This window comes from Saimiri boliviensis, chromosome 8, assembly GCF_048565385.1.
Source record: "Saimiri boliviensis isolate mSaiBol1 chromosome 8, mSaiBol1.pri, whole genome shotgun sequence".
Taxonomy (NCBI): Eukaryota; Metazoa; Chordata; class Mammalia; order Primates; family Cebidae; genus Saimiri; species Saimiri boliviensis.
The window spans coordinates 111,024,507-111,051,528 of record NC_133456.1 but is presented as its reverse complement, the minus strand read 5'-3'; the positions used below and the strand labels follow the sequence as shown (position 1 = coordinate 111,051,528).

The following is a 27,022-nucleotide window of genomic DNA, read 5'->3' as shown; positions in this document are numbered from 1 at the left end:
TTTTGTTTTGTTTTGTTTTGTTGTTGTTGTTAGGATCTGAAAATCCTTATTTTTAGGCACATCTGATTCAAAGCATGACTAGAAATAGCATGAGTGCTGACATACTGGGACATTTTAATTCCTAAAACTTCCAGCTGGAAATTCAGCAAAAACTGTTCTCTTGGCACTGCCCAAGAAAAGTTGTCTTTTCAGAGCAGACGGTGAATCAGAATAAAGACTGGGGGATGCACCACCACCACCACCACTAAAATGTGGTGTTTGTGTGTGTGTGTGTGTGTGTGTGTGTGTGTGTGTGTGTGAGAGAGAGAGAGAGAGAGAGAGAGAGAGAGAGAGGGAGAGAGAATTCATGACTATGTGTGTGTCTGTGACAGTAACAAAAAAACAGCTATTGAGATGTTTTGGTATCAAAGGTTCAGCTTTTATTTTTTATTTTTATTTGTTTTAAGTTGCAACAGAAAAGCTGTCTCAGTTCCTGAGACTGCAGATGGATAAAAACAGATTCTGTGAAAGGTAGAAACTTTCTTATTTCCTGGTTAGAAAAATCAGCACCAGAGGGAACATTTTACATTACCCTAAAACCTTTCATTCCCTGCCCTTGTGTCCCTGGGGGGCACTCACCAGTGAATTTGCATTGCCCCTTGGGGTGTAAACAGGCCTCCTCAAACACATTTCCTCCTCCCCAACAAAGCGTCCTGCTGGAGAAAGCACACTGGCTTCCTTTACAGCTCACAAAAGCTCTCCTCCTAGTCTCCCTGACCGTTGGCTGCTCTCCATGCTCTGACAATTACAGCCCATAGCTGGAATTTCTAAGAAGAATCCAGGTTTTCAGTGCTCTGTTCTCCTTGTCCAAAACTGCATTTGTCGGTGGAATAGCACAAACCCCGATTGTTACTTCGTAGGCTAGAATTCCAGTGTCTATTAGACCCAGCTCCTTGCCTCTCTCGGATGCTTGAGAAACCTTCAAGTAGCATTGTACTCTGTAAGTTTGCTTTGCACTATTGTCCTGTCTGCATTTTGAAGTAGATTTGAGCCTGACCTCTGTGTGTGTGTGTGTGTGTGTGTGTGTGTGTGTACATGTCTGTGTGAGTGTGTGTGTGTGTCTGTGAGTAGGTACATGTCTGTGTGAGTGTGAGTGCATGTCTTTGTGTGTATGAGTAGGTGCAAATCTGTGTGTGTGTCTGCATGTGAGTGGGTGAGTGTGTGTATATGTGTGTGTGTATCTATGTGTGGTGAATGGATGCATGTCTGTGTGTATATCTGTGTGTGAGTGGGTGAGTGCCTGTATGTATGCGTGTGTGTGTCTGTGTGGTGAATAGGTGTATGTCTGTGTGTGGGGGGTGGGTGAATGTGTGTGTGTGTGAGAGAGAGAGAGAGTAGATGCATGTCTGTGAGTGGGAGAGTGTGTGTATATGTATGTGTGTATCTGTGTGGTGAATGGGTGCATGTCTGTGTGTATCTGTGCATGAGTGGGTGTCTGTGTGTGTGTGTGTGTGTGTGTGTGTCTATGTGTGGTGACTCGGTGCATGTCTGTGTGGCGGGGTGGGTGAGTGTGTGTCTGTGTGTGTGTCTTTGATGAATAATAGGTGCATGTGTATGTGTGTGAGTGCATGTCTGTGTGCGTCTGTATGAGTGGGTGTCTGTGTGTGTGTGTCTTTGTGGTGAATGATAGGTGCATGGCTGTGTGAGTGAGTGCATGTCTCTGTGTGTGTCTGTGTGGTGAATAATAGGTGAGTGTGTGTGTGTGTGTGTGTGTGGTAAATAGATGAGTGTCTGTGTGCGTGTAAGTGCATGACTGTGTCTATGTGTAACAGCGAGGCATGTTTGTGTGTGACTGTATGTGTGTCTATATGGTGAATAATAGGCAAGTGTCTGTGTATATGTGAGTGCATGTCTGTGTATATGTGAGTGTGTATCTGTGTGTATGTGTCAGTGAGTACATGTCTCTGTGTATATGTGTGAGTACAGGTCTTTGTGAGTGTCTGTGTGGTGAGTAATAGGCGAGTGTGTGTGTCTGTGTGAGTGCATGTCTGTGTCTGTGTAAGTGAGTGCATGTCTGTGTGAGTGCATATCTGTGCCTGTGTGTGTGGTGAATAATAGGTGTGTGTGTGAGAGGATGACTTTGTCTATGTGTAAGTGAGTACATGTATGTGTGTGTCTGTGTGTGTATGTAGCAGGGAGTGGGGGAGCTGGGACTGGGGTGAGACATGGAAGAATATAGCACATGGAGGTGTCACAGGAATTTCCTATAAGATTGTCTGGTGAAGTGAAATGTCACAGAGCTCCCCAAACAAATATACTTCTCCAGCCAAACATATAAATTGTTCAGTGAAGTCCTATTTTCTCTGTCTAGGGAAGGGGGAACATTTCCCAGCGGGGTAAACTGTAATGGATCACATGACGAGATAGCACAGTGGTTTTCTTAGGAGGAAATGCTCTGGAAAATTAACACTTTTCGGTGATCCACAGAACATGACCCCCGCCCACCCCATCCTTTACTGTAGAAGGGAGAAGGCTCTCTGTAGGCGCACAGGCTGTGTGGGGCCTCCAGTAACCATTCCTCTAATGCATCGACGCTGCTGCTAACCGTGGGCTCCGGGAGCGCAGGGCTAATTAATTGTATGGTGTCAGATGGTAGGTGTGTCCGTGGTAAGCTTTTAAGAGGCACATCAGTGCAGCTTTATACAGCATAATAGGCACTGATGAGGCAGCCACGTGTCGTGGCAACAGCGTGTGCACCGCAGACTGTTAGCTGCCCACGCCGGGGCCCACTTGAGCTGCAGAAATACACAGTGGCCCTGGGGAGATGGTGGCTGTAGCTCCAGTTTTTTTCACAGGGCATTAGCTCTGGCTCTGAGGAAGGGTGGGGGAGAGCAATGGCAGAACTTCCCTGAGAGGCCTGGCAGGCGCCTGAGGGTGACATTCTGGTCAGCTGTGACTCCAATCTGAGCGAGATCCTTTGGTCTGCTGCATTCCCTACAGCAGGCGATTCTGCACCTGCATGGGGTCCCGTGATAAACACCATGGGAGGCCCGCCTCCTATTCCCAGACAGCGTGTATATAGGCCGCGCACAGTGTGTGATGATCATGGAAAGCAGGGCTGTGGGGTTTGCTGTTACTGCTGACAGTATTTCCTGCCTGCCCCGCCTCACCCCGGTGTCCTAAACCCTCTGCCCCACGTGCTACCAGTGCCCATGCACACCAGGGCTGGCCTTCCTCCTCATGTTTCCTTTATGGGACGTCACCAGTCCCCAATGCTTGCTCTGTAAACAGTTGGGGTTTGGTTTCGGTTTTGTTTCTGATTCATACCCTGCTTTCCATTTCCAGAGTTACACCCCTAAACCAGCCCTCTACGCCCTCATGCCAGGAATCCAGGCCCAGAACCTACAGCTCAGAACAAAGTGCCTTCAACAGCAGGTGTCAACCCTGCCATGACCTGCACTTCAGGCTGTCCAGCAATGACCTGTTCCCCTCCACTGCCCGGTTTCATCTCAGTACTTCCCCAAACAGAGCTTCTAGTGCGGTTAGGCAGAGCTGTCTTTCTCTCCTGTACCTGTGGTTTGCTTTCTTTCCATTTTGTTCCTTTGCCTTGGTTTCTCTATTCTATCTTTGGAATATTCTCTGTTACCTTTTGTAAAAGCTGTGAGGTACACTAACTACTCAAGATTTGTGTCCGTTAAAATCAGTCATTTTGTTTAGATTATTGACTAGAACCCTGTGGACTCTTAGTGTCTCAATGGCTAACAAGAAAAGCCCTGGCCCCAGGTAAAGGCTGGTTACAATCCTGAGTTTGCAGGAGGCGGAGGTTGCAGTGAGCTGAGATCGTGCCATCGCACTCCCGCCTGGGCGACAGAACCAGACTCCATCTCACCAAAAGAAAAAAAATTCCTGGGTCTGTATCCTAATCTATATCTCAGCTTTCTTACCCAGAATATAGAGAAGGTTCACAGTTCCTCTCAATAGGATTTCATGGGATAACATAAGTACCATGCCTGAAACATGGTGGGTAATTTAGAAATGTTTTCATTTGTTTTTTAATAATTTCCACTTTTATTTGAGATTCTGGAGGTACATGTGCAGGTTAGTCCCATGGATATATTGCATGACACTAAGGTTTGTGGGTGCCAAACCTTTTTTTTCATGTTTAATTCATACTAAAATCATTGATTTTAACCACCTAGATAGTGAGCATGGTACCCAGTAGATAGTTCTCAGCCCTCATCCGTCTCCCTCCTTCTGCCCAGTGTCTGTTCTTCCCATTTTTCCGTCCATGAGTATCAGACGATTCACTTTCATGTGTAAGTGAGAATATAAGTGATATAAGTTTTCTGTTTCTGTATTTATTTGCTTAGGCTCATGACCTCCAGCTGCTGCAGCCATGTTGCTGCAAAGGATATTATTTTGTTCTGTCTCTTCTTTTTGAGACAGAGTCTTACTCTGTCACCCAGGCTGGAGAGCAGTGGTGTGATTTCGGCTTATTGCAACTTCTACATTCTGGATTCAAGTGATTCTTGTGCCTCAGTCTCCTGAGTACCTTGGACTAGAGGTGCACGCCACCATGCCTGGCTAACGTTTTTGTATTTTTAGTAGAGAAGAGGTTTCACCATGTTGCCAGGCTTGTCTTGAACTCCTGACCTCAGGTGATCCACCCACCTTGGCCTCCCAGAGTGCTGGATTACAGGTATGAGCCACTACGCCCAGCCTATTTTATTCTCTTTTATGGCTGTATGTTATTCCATGGCGTATATGTACCACATTTTCTTTATCACTTCCACCACTGACGGGCACCTAGGTTGATTCCATCTCTTTGCTATAGTAAATAGTACTGCAATGGGCATATGAATGCATTTGTCTTTTTATTAGAACAATATCTTTTCCTTTGGATATATACCCAGTAATGGGATTGCTAGATTGAATGATAGTTCAGTGTTCTTTGAGAAACCTCCAAACTGCTTTCCATAGTGGTTGAAATAATTTACGGTCCCACCAATGGTGTAGAAATCTCTGCTTTTCTGAATGGCCTCGCCAGCCCCTGTTAATTTTTGACTTTTTAATAATGGCCGTTCTGACTGGTTAGAATAATAGCCATTCTGACTAGTTAGACATAAGATAACTTCTTATTGTCTACTTACCAATGTTTACAGCATCTCTGAACATGGGTTGTACGTTGTGATCCTTTATTAATAAGTTATTTACATATGAAGATCCATGTAAGCCTTTAGCAGCCCAATGACAGAGATCAGAGATCACACATTTATATTCTTTGACTTTGTCCCCAAACCACTTAGTGTTCAACTCTATTCATATACAACATTCAATATATATTATAATGCATGTCTGGCTGGTACTAAGAATTCACAAATAGAAAGTCACGCTCTATCTCTATCACTTTCTGTATTAGAGAAGAGTTATTGTTGCCCCTACTATTTTTATTTTACCTCATTTATCTTAAAGCCTATACCAACTATGTGAAAGAGCTTATCTGTGTATGTGCTATAAAATTCAGGTGTTCAATGCAAAATTAAGTCACACTCCATTTTCCTTTACTCCTTCAACCTTATTTCACCATATCTCTAAAATTAGAATAAAGATGAGGGAACTTTAAATATGAAACTAAAAAATATATCTAAAGCAACCACGAATTATAAATCAGCCCTTATATGTTATTTTTTATAGTTTCTGTATGCATATTCATTTTAAGTGATGATATAATAATATTCCCTAAGATATGACATTTTCTTTTCTTTTTTTCTTGAGATGGAGTTTTTTGCATTTGTTGCCCAGGCTAGAGTGCAGTGGCACCATCTCGGATCACTGCAACCTCCACCTCCCAGGTTCAAGAGATTCTCCTGCCTCAGTCTCCTGAGTAGCTGGAATTACAGGCATGAGCCACCACGTCCAGCTATTTTATATATATTTATATATATATAAATATTTTAGCAGAAATGGGGTTTTACCATGTTGGCTAGGGTGATCTTGAACTCCTGAGCTCAGGCAATCCACCTGCCTTTGCTTTCCAAAGGAGATTTTCTTATATATGTTTTTCCTAGTCTTGAAAGTCTACTCTAGGTTCACCTGACACCCAAGCCTGCCACTTTACCATTGTGCTAATGGGATCTACTCTTTAATGAATAAAAATAATACAAATAAAAATAGTCAATAGGTGGCCAGGCACTGTGGCTCGTGCCTGTAATCCCAGCACTTGAAGAGGCCAAGGTGGGTGAATCACTTGAGGCCAGGAGTTTGAGACTAGGCTGGCCAACATGGTGAAACTCCTTTTCTACTAAAAACACAAAAATTAGCTTGGTATGGTAGCATGTGCCTGTAATCCCAGCTATCTAGGAGGCTGAGGCAGGAGAATCGCTGGAACCCAGGGGACAGAGGCTGCAGTGAGCCTGGGTGACAAAGCAAGACTCCATCTCAAAAAAAAAAAAAAAAAAAAAAAAAAAAAAAACAATAGCCAATAGACAGTAAGCACTTAACGCTATGCTAACTCTTGTCAGGCATTGTGTTATTTTGTGTCTCCAAGATGTGGTGAGACATGCATAAATTTTACTAAGAACAACTAAATAGCTGTCGGGGATAAAGAGGAGGAAAGCAAATAAGAGAAAGAACCTTTAGACAGTGAGCAGATTCGGTAGGAAGAATCTCAACCTATAGGACTGTTCTAAGAAAGTTCCAACCACGATGAGGGGAGGCCTCAAGCCGAAATTGCTCCTTAAAAGTGTTCCTCTTCTGGTCGGGTGCCCTGGCTCACTCGTATAATCCAAGCACTCGGAGGCCGAGTGGATGGGTGACCTGAGGTCGGGAGTTCGAGACCAGCCTAACCAACATGGAGAAACCCAGTCTCTATTAAAAATAAAAAATTAGTCGGGCCTGGTGGTGTATGCCTATAATCCCAGCAACTCAGGAGGCTGAGGCAGGAGAATTGCTTGAACCTGGAAGGCGGAGGTGGTGGTGAGCCAAGTTGGTGCCATTGTACTCTAGCCTGGGCAACAAGAACAAAACCTTTGTTGAGCATGGGGGAAGATCCAGGAAGTCAGCTATTGGAGCCACCAGTCAAATATGTTCCCTGTTGTAGGAGATCTGGGAGGTGCATTTCCATGGCCACCGTATGCATGCACTCACTTAATTTCACAACAGATAAAAACCAGAGAGGTTATGCAACTTTCCCAAAGGCATGCTACAGATGAGTGACATAACTAGATTTTAGTGCAGGCAGATTAATTTCAGAGCCCATAACAGGTAGGTAAGTAGGTGGATTGAGATAGAAAGATGAAAGGAATATGTAAAAACAAACATGTATATAGCATATATAATATGCAGATATTATTGAATGCAAAATTTGACTGATTCTATTTCTTTTATAAATGTCATAAATCATTCCTGATCCCCGAAATATGTCAAACAAAGTCATGGTTATTACTTTGAAGAGTACTTGAGTTTTATGCCAAATAGTGACACATTTGAGAGTAACAAAAAACTTCGATCTCTTGTCTTTTTTTTAAAATTTAAAGTCAGTACTTGCCTATATGATAAATGGTAATGTTTCATTTTCAAATACATGAATAACATAGGAATCTCCTAAAATGAAGCTACACTTTCATCCACCAATTTTCTGTTGAAAATTATTTTTTCTGTGGCATGATCCTTCAGGAGTACCAGTAATTGCCTGAGAGTTTTTTGTGTGGGTAGTTGTTGTTTTCTCTCTTCGTTACCACGTTTTATACTTCGCTCAACTGCTTGGATTAGTTAGAATAAGGTAAGATGAAGTAACAAACCCAGGTATGGAAGGAGACAGGTGTGCAGAAATGGGTTCTTGCGTGTGATTATTAAAGCTCCTTGTATCTTGTGGCTATGGCCACTCCTACAGAAAGAACTGTTCCACAATTAGGAGTTTTTACCGACCAAGTCTAGATGTGGATCATGGTATTTTTGCTTCCATCCTAATTTATATGGCCACAAAAAACTTCACGGAAGACTTAGAAATACAGTCTAGCTTTAGGCACAAAGGAGGTGTCAACAAGTTTTGGCTAGTTAGCTAGCAGTCTCTGCCAAGTCATATGTAATATTCTTGTAATGTTATCAGTGCTCCAAATTCTCTAAATTAAGATTCCTTTTCCTCTTAATTTTCTCAGTGTTAGGCATGTTCCAAAGGTCCTTTTGCACTTATACGAAGGCTCACTTAAATTCCTGGTTAAAATACCATGACTCTTTATTTATTTATTTATTTATTTTTTTGAGACGGAGTTTCACTCTTGTTGCCCAGGCTGGAGTGCAATGGCGTGATCTCGGCTCACTGTGACCTCTACCTCCTGAGTTCAAGTGGTTCTCCTACCTTAGCCTCCCAAGTAACTTGGGTTTCAGGCATGAGCCACCGTGCCCAGCTAATTTTATAATTTTAATAGAGACGGGTTTCTCCATTTTGGTCAGGCTGCTCTTGAACTCCCAACTTCTGGTAATCTGCCCACCTCAGCCTCCCAAAGTGCTTGAATTACAGGCGTGAGCCACTGCACCCAGCCTTAAAAGTTATGACTCTTACTAAGACCATTGTTGCTCTACTCACCATGGCCAACTGTTGTATTTGTTTATTCAAGTACCTCAGAAAATATGGTTATTCAGAAATAATCCTCATTTTAAAATGTCAGAACAGCTAGGGGCAAAATGTCTTATCTCTTCTTTTTTAATTACCATTTTTATTCGTGAGGGTATTTTGTAAGGTGCCAGTGTGACTATTCTCTGTTTCTCTTCGGTCATCACCTCATCACCATAACTCCTTGAATGTTATAGTGGCTACGAGTGATTCACCAGAATGAATGCTGAATTGGAAGTTAGGAAAGAGGGAGCTAGTTTCAGATCTGCCATTTCTTTGTCACAGAAACCCCAACAAACAATTTGTCTCTCTTAGCTTGTGTACCCTAATCTATACATAAGAATCTCACCCTTCTAATTTTATAGAGTTACAGTGGGTAAAGTATGAATGTGCTTTGAAAACCGGGGCTTAGGTGCCAAGGAGTAGCAGTCTTTGTTATACTCACATCAGAAAGTACTAGGTAAACCGTGGTTGAGCTCACAATTTGTTGAGGTTCTGTACAAGGCACTATGGAATAATAAACATGAGTTAGGATACAGAAGTTAAATGTTGAAGATAAAAGAAACAACCATGAAAATATGATAAAAGATAGAGCTTCAAGGCAAATATGAAAGCAATCACAAACTAAAACCTGGCAGAGCTGAAAGGGTGTTAGAGATAATCTTTTGATTAGCAGGATGTGAAATGAATTAGGAGTGCCTCGCAGATCAGTTCTGCTGAGGTCTGTGGGCCATGCCTTGAAGTACCCAACTCTGTTGGAGCTACCAACCCCACATTGAATTCTTTGTGTATATGCCTTGGGTTTCATAAGGCTGAGGGTTACCTTAAAGAGCCCAGACCCTGGACCCTCAGGGAGAGTCATGAGGGAAGCCGTGATGCCAACTTATGATTAATTTGAAAAACATACTTTTGCTGTAACTAAGACTTCTTATATTAATAGCAGTATATTTTGAAACATCCTTGGTTGGCAGAGGTTATATGACATTGTGATGTGTGGGCACAACTTGCTTTGCATATGAGTTAAGAAAAAGTTCATATGGTCATTAGAATGTGTGATAATTTCCCTCATGAACAAATGTGAAAACAAAGTGAGGGCAGTAGCCAAGACTACGCAAATAACCACACAGTGTTCAAAGGTTGGCCAACTGAGCATTGCACTGACTGCATGATTTATGGATACTGGGATCCTGTTAAACACAGGTGTGACTGCACTATAATTATTGCTGATTTGTACCTTTTTCAGGTTTTTAAATTTTTCAACTGTGATACCAACATTTTTGTATTTGAAAGCTGCCAGCACAGAGACAGAAAATCCCCACAGATATTGGAAGAAAATTACATTGTCTAACACTGAATAATATCACTTGCATTTGTTAGGATTATGCTAGCTGCTGGTCCAAATAAACTAAAATATCAATGAATTAACACAACAGTGGTTTAGTTCCCACTTACATAAAGTCCCTTTGGCAGCAGGATGGAATGAGGACTCTATTCCGTGCAGTCATTCAGGTACTCAGGCTGAAGCCTCTACCATTTTTCAATACAAGCTTCCACAAGTACTCTGGATATCAATATCTATTCGGCTGACCGACAGAGACACTTACGTGGGACATTTTTATGAGTTAGACCTGGAAGTACTATCTTTTACTTTCTGCCCATTCGATTTGTCATAGATCAGTCAGATGGCTACACCAAACTGCAAAGGATGCTTTGAAATGTACTGTATTTGTACACTTAGAAGGAAAATGAACATTTCTGAAGATGAACTACCTAGACTCTGTTTGATGCAGAAACTTACACTTTTATAGTTCTTGTACCATTATAGATCTCTTTCATCTGCTTTGACTCATTGGATTATAAACCACCCTGTGACTTATTTAGTCTTCATCCTTACTTTGGGAAAAAGAAACAGAGTTCCAGTGGTTATGCGAATTGCCCATTATCACATACCTGATAATTTGGGGAACTAGGATTCATCTTCAAGTCTTTTAACTTCAAAGTCCATTTTTCTCTTTGTGTTGCTCTGTGTACTTCCCTTTGCTGCATGTTTTAATGGGAAAGAAAGAAAAAAAAACATAAAAATTAATGGATCCTGCCTTAATGTTGCTTACAAGAAAGCACACAAATAAAGCTGCTGAGGAGTAATTACAGAACAGCATAGAGACAAATATAACATAATACATTAAAAGGCCAAAAGCAATCAGATTTGGTAGGCTAATTCATCTAAGGCTACCATACATATAGTATTTACTTAATCTGAAACCTGAGCTTTCTGTCTAAGTTTTCAACAAGCTTTCTTGGAAATAGAAAATATTCTAAACATGTTTTTGAAAGCGATTTCTTGTCCTGTTCCTAAAAACAGGTTCAACTAAAAACTGATTCTGTTCCTGGTATTTGATATATTCTCAAGCCATGATTCATGGAGCATGCTAAAAGAAGAACAGTTTTGGAGGAAAAAAGAAAAAGAAATACTTATGAACTACTAAGAAAAAAATAGATTTAATAGTTTTAGATTTAGCCAACGTGTATTGAGTACCTAATAGACAGTAGACACTTGCAGATGATTTCACACATATTATTTTGTTTGTTCAAATCCAATTACATAGAAGCAAAATAGAATTTGTATTGTCTGGAGATATAAATTATTTATGCTATCCTTGGATCTCTTTACCATGAATAAATGATATTTGGCTTTTGTATTTTTGCAGGTTATTGCAAACTTTCCAAAATTTTGCTTTATTTTTTAACAAAACCTTAGATCTTAGAACAAGAAGAGATATCAAAAGGACATCTGGTTTACCCCTCTATTCTCAGGAAATGAGTGATGTTTTCCTATCCACCAACCATGTTACTGCTTTTCTAAGCCTCACAATCTGCATATGCTAAATGGTAGTTCTAGTACACCCTCCCAATCTTCTGTGCTGATAGTGATAAGCATCATATGTTATGTTTTCTAAACTATAAAGCAGTGTGCACGAGATATATCAGATGGGATCTGATCACCACTTAACAGAGGAGACAACTGAGGCTCAGGGCAGTGGAAAGGACTTCCTGGGTGTCACAGAGTTGGGGAGGAGGCTGTGGGCACTTAGATTCTTTACTTCCAGGGCCCCCTTCTTTGACTTGAACTTTAACTGCTCGGTATTTAAAAGACTTGAACAGAATGTTCAGTATCTTTTGATCTTTCCCATGATTAAAATAGGTAAAATATCAATCCAGAATCATTTTGTTAAGTGATAAAAGAGACAGAAATGGCAGCCTCCCCTGATATTTTAGTGAGTGGCTGGCTCCAGGAACCATTGTGCGTGCATTTGAATCACAGAAATCTCAAGAGTGCTCAACTGAGCTCTATTTGGTAAATACTTGAACAAGACTTGCAAACACAACACCCACACATAATTTAGGAAATTAAAGACCTTACATTATTTCCCCAGTTACTAGTAGAATGGCACCAATTTATATTGGGTGGGGGGATAAAGGTCTGCAGGCTCATATGATATAGTTTTTGCCCTCTAATAGGATAATTATTAACTCCTTACATTTTCATTGCAGTTAGTGTCAAAAATATATATGTCTATGGGTTAACTTTGGGAATTTATTTCATATTCTAGTAAGAATGAGCCAGTAACAATTTGGAACACAGAATTTTGGCTGAACAAAGAGACACTCAAGGCAGGCTTTTAAATAAATGGGGTGAGTAGCAGTTGGTAAGTGTGCCCAGAATCATTGTGGCATTGGGGCATTTTGATCAATTAAAATAACAAAGTAATTAACACCTGCTGTGTGTTACAGCAGGAGAACAAGGTAAATTGCCATGCTCTTGGAAGCCTCTGGTTTCTGCAAATCCTGCTTTGAAGGAGAGGCACAGGGAAGATCAATGTACTCACAAGTAGGTATCTTGCGAGAGGAAAGAGGCCTGCAGAATGTGTTCACAAATTTAAATGTACATATATATCTAGTCTTTTACTCTTCCAGGAGATTTTGGTCTCTACAGGATGACATTTAGATGCTAGGCCAAGTAATATTTAGCTCTTCTGGACTACATCTTTTTACTCAGCTTATCTGTTTTAAGAAATGGAAGCTCCCTATCCTGGCCAACGTGATGAAAACCCATCTCTACTAAAATGAAAAAAACTAGTCAGGTGTGGTGGTACGTACCTGTCATCCCAGCTATTTGGGAGGCTGAGGCAGGGAAATTACTTGAACCCAGGAGGTGGAGGTTGCAGTGAGCCGAGGTTGCACCACTGCACTCCAGCCTGGCTACAGAGTGAGACCGTCGGGGGGTGGGGGGGGAGTTTCTTCTATGTCAAGAAACAGTGCTTCTCAAAAACCTGATGTTAATGGCTGTGTGTGTACTGTCAGAATTCTTATGCTGAAGTCGAAATCCCCAGGACCACAGAATGTGACTGTATTTGGAGACAATTGATTTGAAGAGATAATTAAGTTGAAATGAGGGTCAAAGAGTGGGCCCCAGTCAAATAGGACTGCTGTCTTTCTAAGCAGAGATTAGGACCCTAAGATACACAGATTAAAGGCCATGTGAGGACAGGCAAGCAGGCAGCTGTCCACAAACCAAGGAGAGAGGCCTCAGAATAAGCCAATCCTTCCAACACCTTGGTCCTGGACCTCTGAATTATGAGAACCTAAGTCTTCCATTCTTTCAGCTGTCCAGTCTATGCAACATTATTATGGCAGACCTTGCAAATGAATACACCTGAATTCCCAAGAAGGATACTGCCTCTGAAGCTGCAATTGTATAGCTTTGTTTGAAATTACTGTCATCATTTGAAGATGCCTGTGTGTTAGACACACAGGTAGGTGCATACCCCACTGCCAGGATGTTAGCGGGTTACCAGAGTCTGCTATCTCCCTCCCAGAGGGTGAAATCCACTAAACAAATATAGTTAAGAAGCCATCGTTCCAAAAACATTCAATACTAAAGTTGTGGGATAAGAAGGGAAATGAAAAAGAATAAGAAAGTATCAGTTTTACCAATCAGTGAAAGACAGGATTTTAGATACATTTTATCATCTTTTGGGCTTTGCTTTTCTTTCAGACCCTTCAAGTGGTGATTGTCTCTAACTTCTCTACCTTTACACTTTCACAAATAAAAATTGTTGCGAATATTATGGTTGGGTTTGTACCTTCCTCTATCACTGCTCACCTGGTAGCCAACTGGAAGAATGTATTTTCCTGCAACTTGCAAAAATACATATTGATATAAAGTTGAAAATCATTAAAAGGGAGAAAAAGAAAAGTCAGCTATATTACTACTTTCAGAATTAAAAAAAAAGCTATGGCATTTGGGGCTGTTTTCTCTGTTTTAGTGTAGACACACATTTCTGTTTTATTTTCCTATATTGGTATCATAATAGTTTTATGCCCTGATTATCAGTGGGTATTGTATCACCCATACTTTCCATCTGGTGAGTTGTGATTAGGACAGCTAACCAAATATTGCAAGTTCTCTCAAATTCATGTGAATGATAAGATACCTGGTTCCCCAGGGTTTGGGTGGGGCCATAGGTTTATTTTGGTGAATGAAGTATGCATGAAAATAATTCGTGTTGTTTCCAGGCAAGAGCACTTAATATGGGTATCAAATCCACCAAAGGTCTTTTCCTTTCTACCGTGGAACTAGTGATGATCAAGATAGTGCCTTTTCTATTAGTCTGTGTATTAAGACTTTTCTATTAGTCTGTGTATTTTCCCTTAGTATGTGTATTCTTATGGCAGCTGTAATGAACCTTCACAAACCTGATAGCTTTAAAGAACACACATGAATTCTCTTACAGTTCTGAAGGCCAGAGTTCAAAATGAGTATTATAGGGCTAAAACTAATGTTGGCAGAGCTGTGCTTCCTCTGGAGGGCTCAGGGAAGAATGTGTTCTGTTTATAAAACCTGGAGTTGCATTCCTTAAAACTCTTAACTTTCCATGTTAAATCCTTACATTCATGGTCTCTTCCTCCATCTTGAAAGCCACCATCAAAATATCAGATGCTGCCTCCCTTTGCTTCTGTCACATGGCCTTCTGCTCTTCTGCCTGTAGTTAAATTCTCTCTTGCTCCCTTTTATAATCCTACTTTTAGTTATGGTTAGGGCCCACCTAGATAACCCAAGGATAATCTTCTCATCTCAAGATCCTCAGTGTAGTCACATCTGCAAAAACCTTTTCTACCTAAGTTGATATTTGTAGGTTGATATTTGGTATCATAAGTTGATATTTGTAGGTTGCAGGGATTTGGACCTGGATATCACTGGGGGTCATAATTCATCCTATTGCAGCCTGTATCCCACAGTGAGGAGAAGTGGAACAGAATTCCCATCAGCCCAGCATGGATGTGTGATGTGAGCACTACATAAATCTGTATTTCTATAAGCCACTAGGCTTTGGGAGGTTGTTTTTGATGTTGTTACCACAGAATAACTTGGTACATGCAGACGAAGAATGTTATAATTTAATATTTTTGTACAAGTTTACTTTTAAATGGCTGTATCTTTATAAAGATTTCCATATAAACTATATTGTAGCTAATTTAATGACTATCCTATTGGATTTGGCATTATGTTTAACATTTTCATGAATACTCTAATAGATAGACCATTGAGTGCATCTCCGATTGCCCTTTTATGGAAAATGTCTAATAACTTCCTGAATCCAGGAGTATATATACATCTAAGGATGTTTCGCCTAAGGTGAAAGGACTTTCAGAGATGATTATGTCCATTGAGCCCCCAAGAGGAACATTTGAGCAGAACCATTGATTTTAACCCCCTCTCAGGGAAGGCTTTGGAAAAAGAAAAGCAAATAGCCTGTAAAAGTTTTAACTAATTCAATAAGATAAACTTGGGATGTTGAAGTAATCAATGCTATGTGAAGTGTCCCAGTTGTTTTAGGGGTTATACTAAATGAAGCAGAGGTCATATTTCACGACTCTATTTCTAAATATGCCTACCCTGGCACATTTCCTGTATATAGAAAAGTGAAGAGTTTCAGGATCAGGTGGGGTAAAGGGTGAGTACAGAAAAGACCTTGGTGAGTTTTGAAGATGAAAGCAGAGGGAATTAACATGTACTGATCACATTCTATGGGAAGGCTCCATGTTGCAAACTGTTACCTGTATTTTCAGTAACTGCTCTTCTTTTCCCAACCCCTATGTAACTTTTGAATGCCTTCCACTTTTGTTTGCTGAACTGGTTCTGTGTTCGGAGGGAGGGCACTGTGTCTGGCCAGTGAAGTGGTGACTTTCCCACTACCCCATCCATCACTGGGGTGGAGTAACTGACAAAGCACAATGACTCAGCCCCTGCCCCAGCAGGAGCTAAGCACATCATCTGCCCAGGCACCTGATTTTCACTTTCCAGGGCTGAGAAAATCCAAGAGCCCCAGGAAGACAGATGTCGAAGGAACATGTTGCCAGGCAGAGACAGCAGTAATTTTTTCATAGATCGACTATATCTGCTTCTCTCTGCCCCCACCCCGATCCCTTTCACACTTTTCAGTATTGTTTAGAACCGTCATTTGAGGCTTTGTCTGTTTGATCCCCTGTCCCCTTTGTCAGACCCAAGGAGCCATTTGGAGGCAATGGTGGTGGCCATCTGTGCTGCTAGAATGAGGCTCTTTTTTCATCAGTTACCTGTCTTTCCCATTCCAGAGATTCTTGGCTTAAGGGAGGCAGATGCCTCACTCTTCTGGGCGTATTGCCACCACCTGGGTGGGTTTCAAAGCTTGGGCCAGCCTTTCAGATAGGAGGATCTACAGGGGATTATGTTTTCTTGGAATTTTTTCCTCTATCCCTGGAGCACTGAAATTTTAACTTGGCTGTCCCCATTGGCTTGCTCTTGTGAACTCTCTACTTTAAGGGATTTACTCTGATCCTAAATGTCAGGCCAGCCAAAGCAAATGAGATTCAGCATCATCTGAACAATAGGGAATGATGAATGGGCTGCTCTCCATTTCCTGGGGAAAACAAAATATAAATCCATGCTGAGGAGTGGAATTAGGATTTAGCACAGCATTTTTCGGGTTTCAGAATACTCTTAACACGTACTTAGGCCTGTAGACATAGCCTCAATTCGGTGTGTGCCACTCACACCCTCTTAGGTTGTCTTGGGTCACACACGCTTTCACTTTAATTAACAAACAAGCTTGGAAAACCAAAGTCCTTCACTTTTGGACCAAATATAGGGGAGCCTGTTTTATAAAAATGTCCCACCTGGGAAAAACAACATCATATAACCCAGAAATGACATGAGTGCAGCAGTTTTCTACCATGGCTTAATTTTCTCTTTGAAAATATCGGCAAAGATCGTACAATTAGTGGTAAGATTAGGATATTTTAACATATCAAAACTATTTGGTGGATAGAGGCACAGCATGAAGGTAGCCTTTGTAGGCCAAATACAAAAATCCTAGTTGAAACTTGGGCTCATGACTTGTCCCTTTCTCATGAGTGATCTTAACAAGTTACTCAAACTGCCTCTCTCTTTATTTGTCCTTACACCAGGGGAAAGTAATATTTCTCTCCTCCCTAACTTATGGCAAAATCATAAGCATAAAAGCAATTAATGGTTATGAAGACCTTAGAAGCATTGCAGTATCATAAAAATGAAAAACATATTATATGGTAATAAATCCTCATTGATCTAGACAATTTTAATTTAGAATTTGATGCAGTACAGAAAGACACACTACTGAAGTTTACATTTGTACTATATGCGAAGTAGTAGTTTGCTAAGTAAATCGAAAGGATAAACAAATTTTAGAAGCATGTATATGCCAAATACATGTAATTAAAAGCTCATGAGTAATTATTTAAAATGAGAGGTAGGAGATCTCCAAATTAATCCTCTACTGGCACAACCATATCTTAAAAAGATAATAATTTATATTCAATAAATTCAATAAGATATCATATTAGCCCTAGATATTTATTAGGGTTTTAAAATCCCTTTTCCCCATCTCCATTTTAGAACTTGTCTATAGTATAACCTTACAATTATATTTTTGTTTTTCATTGAAGCACAAAGGAATCTTGGGTCATTTTAATGAAGGATGGATACCTGTAAACATGCAATGACTATTGTTGCAAAACATATGATGGTAATAGAGAAAAAAGAGTGTTTAATTCCCACAGATGACATTTGAGTCGAGCTTTATCAATGAGTAAAATTTTAGTAGCAGTGATGAGAAAAGAGCAGTTTTGTGGGAAAACATGAAAAGAAAGCTTGAAAGAGCATGTTGTTTTCAGAAACTGCCAGACAGTTCAACCTTGTTGTATAGTATGATAACAAAAATAAATAATAAAAGCGAACTTTGACAAACACAGAGCATGACACAGATTTGTCTTTCAGTGCCATATTGTGGAGTTTAAAATTTATTCTGAAGAGATCAGGAACATTTGGATCTATTTTTTAAAAAGTATCTTATAATAAGACTTGTGATTTTGGTAAAGCTTCAGGTGAGACTTGAGCATAGTCTCAAACAGAGATTTGGAGTTAGGGTTAGGTGAGAGAAAGCAGCAAGGCTATCTGTGGCACACTTAGTTGATCAAGTTTTTAGGCTAGATTAAAGAAACCCTAATATGAAGCCATTCATCAAAATAATGACATAGGGTGTAGTGGCTCACACTTGTAATCCCAACACTTTGAGAGGCTGAGGGGAGAGGATCGCTTGAGCTCATGAGTTTGAGACCAGCCTGGGCAACCAGCTGAGACCCTGTCTTTACAAAATAAAAATAAAAATAAGCTTGACATGGTGGCATGCACCTGTGGTCACAGCTACTTAAAAGTATGAGGCAGAGAATCGCTTGAGCCCAGGAGGCTGAGGTGGCAGTGAGCCCTGTTCATGCCATGGCACTACAGCCTGGGCAACAGAGTGAGACTCTGTCTTAAATAATAATATCTAAATTTTTTATTTCCTATAATATGAAACTGAGAAATAATTGAGAATGTATCTGTATATATGTAAACAGAATATATCTGTATAGATTTATAATTATAATAATTGAGAATATATAGATATAAACAAAATTTATCTGTATAGATTTTTTTATTTACTCTATGTAGCTGAGAAATAATCGAGAATATATCTGTATAGAGCTAAAAAATGTCACTTGTGATCAGTAAAATGAAGAATATTGTTTAAGAACTATAGAGAATCACAGGAATAAGGGTTGAGAACACACTGAAAAGGCTTGTTAACAAATGGGAGGTAAAGAGGAAGAGTCAGTGAAAGAATCCAAGAAAAAAATCTCTAGGGGGAAATTAAAAGCACAAGGTGTCTGGATCGTTAAGGGAAAAAAAGGCCTTTAGGAAAAAAACAACATTTTTTGTTAACTGTCAGATACCACAGAGTCTGAATCCAATGAGGCTTAGGCCATTTGTATTTGATAAACATAAAAACATTTATGACCTTTGAAAGCAGTTTCAGACGAGACAAAGAAAGGACAAAATGGATGGCTTGGAGCAGAGAAAATAGTACAGGAATGCGTCATAAGCTCCGTGGAGAGCAGGAATTTTCCTCTTAAAACCAAGTTTAGACAATGGAGGATCTGTACCAAGGACAAAGAAAGAAAATCAGAGGAGAGGGGAGGACTAAAGATTGAAGAGAGCTAAGAGATCAAAGAGATGGTTCATAAAGACAAGTCCTTCAGAAAGTAAGAGCAGACGGTTTTATGTGCTCAGGTGCATGCGAGATCTTGGAAAGAAAAATTGCTTTGAATTTCTTGGTGTTAGAAAAAAATACATTGGTACTAAAACTATTGAGTTTTGAAGTAATGACCAAGGAAATTGGAGGAATTCTCATCAGTTGTACTTGTTTTTCTTCTTTAAAATGAGAGCTAATTGGTGGGAGAGGATGCAGAGAGGGTAGCTTGGGCAACCGGGATGATTAGAAAATACTCAGACCTGGAATGGGCAAGGGGATTAACTGGGGATTTAAGGAAATAGTGACAAGTAGCATTTAGTGCATAGTTGACATGGAATCATGTGATGTCATTGTACTTTATTATCCATGCCGATTTTTTTTAAAGTAAGACATGTTCAGCATGAAAATATGGAAAAGATTATAATACAAAGGGGAAAAGTGTTAGCCATAATACTACCAACTAAAGATAAATGATCTTATATCTTAATGTATTGATTTATCTGTTATCCATCAATTTGTATACATGAGTGAGTGTATACTCATATGCGAATGGTTTTTTAAAATGTATATAAAACTGATCTTATATTAGTCAGTGTCCTGGCAGGGAGAAGGTGGTGCACTCACATGTGGTTATTGAGGAGAGTGTAAGAAAGTGTCTACTTATAACTGGTAGAGTAACCAAGAAAAAATGGTAAATTATCCTAGGGCTAGTCACAGGTTGGGATGAGTGGGAGGCCTTAGGTAGTAGGGGAGAGCTTTCAAGAAACTTGTAAGACCGATAGCTTTAGAGAGGGTCATTTAACAGGAGCCTTGGCCACTGGTAGTGATGCAGCCATTGCTGACCTATGCCTCTGGAAAGAAGAGCTGAGGATGTAAGTATTCAAAGCGATTTCTCCTCCCACCTTCTCATCTCCTGCTGATGCCTCATATTGGCTGATTCCAAAGAGGATTGAGAGGACAAGTGATCCTGGGTGATGCCATGCATGGAGGTTGTCTCTGGCAGGGCAGAGATGGGTGGAGCGGACCTGGAAGGGACACAACAGAGAGGCAACAAATGCCACATGATTTTTAGGACTGGAATTTAGCATCCCTGAAGCAGAACCAAAAAGTAGGTGGTTGAAAATTGACCTCATGTCTTAAATCAGAAAAAAGGCAGTTTTTTAAAAAAGTCTAAGACAAGGAAATCTAGGGTACTCAGAGATAAGCTTGAATAATTTAGATCATAGCTCAGCATTGTTCAAGAGACAAGCGTTCAATAAGACCAGCAACTTTTTTTTCTCATTGTCATTAAGAGTAGGGAGTTGCAGTAGCCTGCTGGACCTAGAGGCTCTTTCCTGGAAAATTTCCAGGATTGTTTGGAAGCAAAAATAAAGCCAACTCTGATTTGAAGACATTAAAATATCCTAGATTAAATAGAAGTAAGGCCCTGAGTGAGTATTGCTATAGATGTACTTTTTTTTCATATTTTTGCTTTTCTGAATCAAAATCTGTCTTATAATAAAAATGTTTTTTTCTTTTCCAAAATTGGTTTTTATATTTTTATTTTCTCTTACAATCAAAGACACTTTACCATATAGGAAGTACGGTGGTGGTGAGAATTTATAAAAAAGACAAACCTAAAATTCTGAGGTTGACATGATAATTACTAAAACAAACTTTCAAAATGCATCTGAATATTCTTTTGGCAGGTGCTTATTGATGTAAATTGAATGAAAGATGAAGTAAGCAGATTGCCATTTAAATCTTAATTAAGACATCAACGTTAGTCCAATCTTTCAGAGTTCTTAATAAAAGGGACAAAGGTAAGCAATACGAGGGGAAAAATTAAGAAGCAGTTTTGCTCAGTTTTTAATTTATCACTTGTAGCCCAAATGAGAAGATAAGGAAAGGAGATAAAGAGGAGTTCCCTTAAGAATCACTGGGGGCATTTTTGAAATTGCATCAATTATGTTTGTACCATCACCATCCACTGCACTATCTACAGCATAACTCCACAGTTTTCAGGAGACTCCATGCCATTCAGCCATGCATCTATTAGAAACACAAAGCATTCTTGCTAAGAGAACTCAGTGTAAAAGGACAGTGTTGAAAATAGTATATATTTGGGACAGAAACCTTCCTTTGAAGTCCACTAGGAATTGTGGGGTAGATGTCATAATTCTAGTCTCCTAACCTAATCAGGTTTCCTCATCCTATTCCAAATACTGGGAAACTGGCAGGTTTTATGGCTGCCTTACATAAAACCTGGTAGTTTATCTAGTATGATGGTTCGGTCATAGACTTTAAGAAGCTTTAGAAGATATCTGTGTCAGTCTCTTATATCCAAAGTGTAAATGACTTACGCTTAATAAAAAATATATTCAGAATTATTGTAAACACTGCTTCATTCAAGGCTCTATGGTTACAGAGATAAAATATGCAGTGTTTCCTTGTCAAAGAATTTACATTCTGTTATTAGAAGCAGTTATGTAAATAAATAAATGTCACACAGTGTACCACATGCTGTAATTCCAGCAGAGTTCAAAGTACTCTAGGAGAGAAACAAAGCAGGAAATGTCTGACTTTAGGAATAACTGCAGCAGCTCCTTAAATGACATGACATAAATTGAGTCCTAAGGAACTTCAGTGAAGTATGATTTTTAGTCTCCAAGTCTAAGTACATATTAGATTTTCTTGTTTCTTTTATACACTGGTAAAAATTCTTATTCAGAGATTTTTTTTGAAAAAAAAATCAGAAAATTACTCTAAAAGCATTTTCATATAAATAATTGCAAATATGTTTTTATTTGTATTTAAACCACTTTAATATAAATAACCTAGACACAGGTCTACCAATAACAGAGAATGGAGACATCTTGAAAAGCACTGCGATTTTGTGTATTATATTTAACACCGCTGAATTGGAAATTTATGTGCAAAAATCTTATACGAGGACTTGTGAATGTAAATAAAGGCACAGATATTGTGAATTCTGTGTGCTTTACATGTGAGTAAGGGAGACATATACACCCAGGAATAAAATCTGTATCCAGAGTAGTCTGAGAGGACAGTTACATGTAGGCACAAAAGAACTACAATCTGGTAATAAGAAGAGAGTGAATACTATGAAGAAGAACGTAAACGTTTCTTGGAGGAAGTGAAGATTTCTTTTCACATTCACACTGAATTGTTTTCTCGAACATAGTGACAGGATAATCCTGGTGATAAATGATTCTGATCCGCATGTGTCCAGGATCAACTGTGAAAAATCACACATTTATCAATGGACTATACATGGCAATGTGTGCAAACTTAAGAAATGCAAGGATGTGATGGTCCCACGCTGGGATCAACATGGCCTTGACCTCGATGAACCATGGAATCTGGCTGCACTAGGGTGGCAAGTCACACAGATAGGCCACAACCATTAGGAGTGAAGAGAGAGCCGGGTCTTTATGAAGTATGCATAATTTGCAAATTATTTTATCTACTCTAAAACGTCTACTAACCTATACCAGAATGGATGGCTGCAAATCTCTCAGCAGATATGATTTTTTTTTTTTTTCATGCTGGTGTCAAGTGAAGAGGATGAGATAGTATCAGATGAGGTGACTGCTACTAGTTGGCTGAACTAAAGAAATGCTGAGACAGGTTTGTCCAAGTCTTGGGTTTCTGCCCAAACCTATTTATGAGCATTAGTAGGAAATGTAGAGGCTATGTTTCTCAGACAACTGGATTTACTAGACTAAGTATTAGCTACCATATGACACTACAGAATGTCAAATCTTAACAGTATCCTCAATTGTAAAATGGATTCAGTTGGTCTGTCAAAGTTCACGGAGTAGATTAAAAATGTCTGAACACAGTGACTTTTAGAGACAGCAAGTAGAAAGTGCCATGTAATCCTAAATAATCTTATTAAATTTCAAGATGCTGTGGCAAATGGTACCAGATAAATGCTTAGTACATTAGGGCCTATTTGATTTGCATTTAACTTCAAGAAAATACAGTTTTTGAAATAATTTTGTTTTTATACACTATAGCTTCTAAAGAGCTGTAAATCTTGTTTGTGTCTCTGAGGCTCAATGAAACTCTTGATTAAAATGAAATGTATCATCTGGCTTCTATGTTGATTGTACATGAGCAAAGAAAGAAAGTAGATTCTCCAGAACGCAAAAAAATATGTGAGACGTAGTTGCATTTTTCTAATGCAAAATTTTGTTGCCAATTTTCTTAAGATATGAAAGTATCCTTTCCTATAAAAACTCAATAGGGTAGCCTTCTAGTGTCTGGAATGGAAAAACACAATTAGAAAAGGTGGAGTTATAAAAATAAATACACAATTACATTCACCAAATCTGTTAGCAAATATAGTCCATTGGACCTAGTTTACCACTGTGGAGAGAATGAAGATGTGCTTAACTGCAAGGCACTCATGTGCCTAATCTGTGTTCTAGTAAAGAATAGAGATGATGCATTTCCTTTGTATATTTTTTTGAAATAAGTAGTGAATCTAGTTGCCACAAACGGTAGGTTGTCCTGGAATGCCACCTGTAACTACAGCAAGTAAATGAGAAATGAGTCTTTGCTATATTTAGCCATTGAAATATAGGGGCTTTTTGTTTCTATAGCATAGTTCTGCCTATACTGACCAATACATCACTGCTAAACTACTTTTTTCTTTTCATTGGAAGATGAAATGAACATATTTTAATTACTTACATTAGGCATGCAATTATTTTCTTGTTGCCTTCAAGATTTAAACTAGGAAAGAAAAGATGAATGCTCCCTAAACTTTCCAATTAATTTTCTCTCTTTTTCGGAAGTTATGCTTGCTTGCTTATTCATGATTCTACAAAGGTCCCCAATACCTCCTTAAAACCCGTTTCACATAGTGACTTCCTGGACAGAACTGTAAGGACTGCTGGAAAATTCTGCCATTCACCTCCATTCTCAAGGACCTCGTAGACACTGAAGAATGCCACCTTCAGGTAGAGATAGGAATAGGATGAACAGGGCCATTGTCACAGGGGTGTTACCTGTACAAAAACACAGGGGCCACCTAGAAGAGGCCCTTCAATGCCTAAATGCTCTGCTTTCACCATTTTGAAATCCACACTAATTTACAAACAAGAGGATGTGCATTTTCAGTCTGCACTAGGATCCAAAAATGATATAGCTGGTCCTGATTTGGGGCAATACTTTGCAATCATTGGCACTGCATTTTCTATGGCATACAAGACATGTTAACATCTTTGACAGATCTCTGTCTCTGTTTCCAGAGATGTTGGCTGCATTTTGATATAAGGAAGCAAATTATTGTCTGCTTTAAAGAGGGCAGAGAACGTGAGGTTCATAGATCCTATATAGGCTCACTTCATCATTGGTAGTTCCAACCTCAAGGGGAAAGAAGGAACTAATATCCACCTTGCATTTGGAAGTGCCAAGGCCTAGAAATACAGATACAAATAGACTTCAGGGACCCCACAATATGGGATTTCTTTAAGTTTTACCATTAGTGAGTACAGTATCCCTCCCTGCTGGGCTCCATAGCATGTCAAGCTGCCAACTCAGGAACCTCATATTGGAGCCCACCAGTAAGTAGTGGAGCTAATGTGAAATATGCAGAGTGAATTGATAATCGTTGCCAATAAGAAAAGAAGTTAATACAAGCCTTACTTTTACTATACCAAGTGCATTTAAACTGGTTTGTTGTTGTTCAAATCCATGTGAGTTTTTGCTAACCGTGTAACCTCAAACTCACATATTCAATGCATTAAATAGTTCCATCTGTTAAATAAAAGAAGGTCTATCCAGGTTGCAATGAGACATTAAGTTTCATTCTGAGTCATACTCACATAGAGCTCTCTACATGAAATTTATCTCTGCTCCTCCCCTTCCCACTCTCCTATCCTTACCCAAAATGTTTTGCATTTCATCTGAATATTTTGTCTCTCTCAATAAATAATGAAAACTTTAAAGGTATTAGTATCAGCCCATTTATTGAAGAGTAGGCATTCAATGAGTGAATCTTTTCATTGTCAACTTAGAAAACTGAGTTAATAAATGGTGAAATAAATCTATGAAAGTTTGGCAGTAAAACAATACAACTCAGTTGCCAAGTCATCCCTGTATTTTTTTTTTAATATTCCATACATCTGAACCTAAGAATAAATCCTACTTGTTTAACAAAGTGCACTTAATAACTTTAAGGAGAGAGAGACGTAAATATTTTAGACAGCAGAACAAAGGATGGCCATCTGCCCATTAGTAGTTAGTAAGCAAAAGATTAAGGCAGGAATAGCTGAACAAACATGATTGTTTTCACTTGGCAGCTACAACTAATAATAATGATGTATAATTCTATAGTATACCACACAACAGAAGCATTGTTAAGTGTTTTCGACATATTATCTCAATAATCTTTAGAGCAATCCTAAGAACAAGTTAATATAATTATCCTATGAGGAAACCGATATAGAGAGAGGCTCAGTAATCTGGTTATTGGTAGAAATAAGATTTAAAACTGGTTATTGGTAGAAACAGGTTTTAAAACTAAGCTGTTTTCTTCAGTTTGTTATCTTAGCCACTGGGAAGTGCTATCTGGGTAGATTTTATTGTTGTCAAACTATTCCCTGTCCTTTCCTACCAGGTCCATTCGTATAACATCATCGTATTTCTCTCCTCACGGAAGTCACACTTGCCACATGGCTTGCTTTGGAATGGAAGGGATATGTGACACTTTTGATAATTTACATACCATCATGTTGTTTCTAAAACTACGTTTTTCTTCTTCTTAGATACAAGCAGTGCCTTAAAGAAAAACTGTATCTTCATCAAGATTGGGTCCCAGAATGAAATTCAAAGTTAACTTATGATAAACTTCTAATGTTAGAAAACAAAATATTTCTTTGTTTTAAGGCACTGAAATGTAGAGGATATTTATTATGAAAGCATAACTTAAGTAATGCACTGCATTTTTAACTGCATAAAATTTTACAAGATTTACTAAAATTTTACTAGATTTTGCTGCATAAAATCAATGAACAATTCTGTGTTCTATGTGCTATATCCAGTCTGTAGAAATATTATTTTTTGCATAGAGATTAACAGAGTCCTCAGAAGGGGAAAACAGGTGGTATAATATGAAGAGTGGACTAGAAGTCAGAAATCAAAAATCTGACTTGAATCAATTGTATAACTTTGGGCAACTCACTTAACCTCTCTAATTTTTGGTTTAGCCATCTGTAAAATGAGAATGCCTCATAGGAAGGCCTATTGGAAACATTTTAGCTTTAAAATTACATAAATAGCAGATACAATGCAATGCCAGTAAAAATCCCAGTAAGCTATATTGTGAAAAATAACAAACTGATTATAAAGTTTCGATCCTATGGCAAAAGACCCATAATAATAGACTGTATATTGAAAAAGTTAAGAGAATTGACACTACCCAACTTTAAGACTTACTAAATACCTACAGTAATCAAGGTAGTGTGATACTAGTAAGAGAATAGATATATAGAACAATAGTATACAGTAGATAGTCCAGAAATAGATCCGATCAAATATAATCAACTGATCTTTGACAAATGAGCAAAGGCAATTCAACAGAGAAAATGTAGTCTTTAAAGTGATGCTGGGACAATTGAGCATTCATATGCAAAAACACGAATTAGAAATAGATCTGACATTTGTCACAAAAATTAACTCAAAATGAATCATAGATCTAGGAGTAAAATGCAAAATTTTGAAACTTCTATAAGAAAACAAGAGAAAATCTAGCTGAATTTGGGGTTGGTAA

At 39.0% G+C, this 27,022-nt stretch overlaps 1 long non-coding RNA gene across 1 annotated transcript in view; it reads left to right on the top strand.

Moving 5' to 3' along the window:
* The first annotated feature begins 803 nt into the window (after positions 1-803).
* Positions 804-27,022, top strand: part of LOC141585458 (uncharacterized) — a 98,838-nt gene continuing 72,619 nt past the window's right edge. Inside the window, exon 1 of the long non-coding RNA XR_012518975.1 lies at positions 804-979. This is a non-coding gene — a long non-coding RNA (uncharacterized LOC141585458). The remainder of the gene's footprint in view (positions 980-27,022) is intronic.